The following is a 357-nucleotide window of genomic DNA, read 5'->3' as shown; positions in this document are numbered from 1 at the left end:
ATAATAATAATAATAATAATAATAATAATAATAATAATAATAATAATAATAATAATAATAATAATAATAATAATAATAATAATAATGATAAAATAATAATAATAATAATAACATGTCGCAGGAGTGGCTGTGTGGTAAGTAGATTACTTATCAACCACATGGTTCCGGGTTCAGTTCCACTGTGTGGCACCTTGGGCAAGTGTCTTCTAATATAGCCCTGGGCTGACCAAAGCCTTATGAGTGGATTTGGTAGAGAGGAACTGAAAGAAGCCTGTCGTATATATGTATATGTATGTATGTGTGTGTGTGTGTGTGTGTGTGTGTTTGCGTGTCTGTGTTTGTTTCCCCAACATCGCT

This window comes from Octopus bimaculoides, chromosome 9 (assembly GCF_001194135.2).
Source record: "Octopus bimaculoides isolate UCB-OBI-ISO-001 chromosome 9, ASM119413v2, whole genome shotgun sequence".
NCBI classification, from domain to species: Eukaryota; Metazoa; Mollusca; class Cephalopoda; order Octopoda; family Octopodidae; genus Octopus; species Octopus bimaculoides.
Note: the sequence above shows the minus strand (reverse complement) of the source record.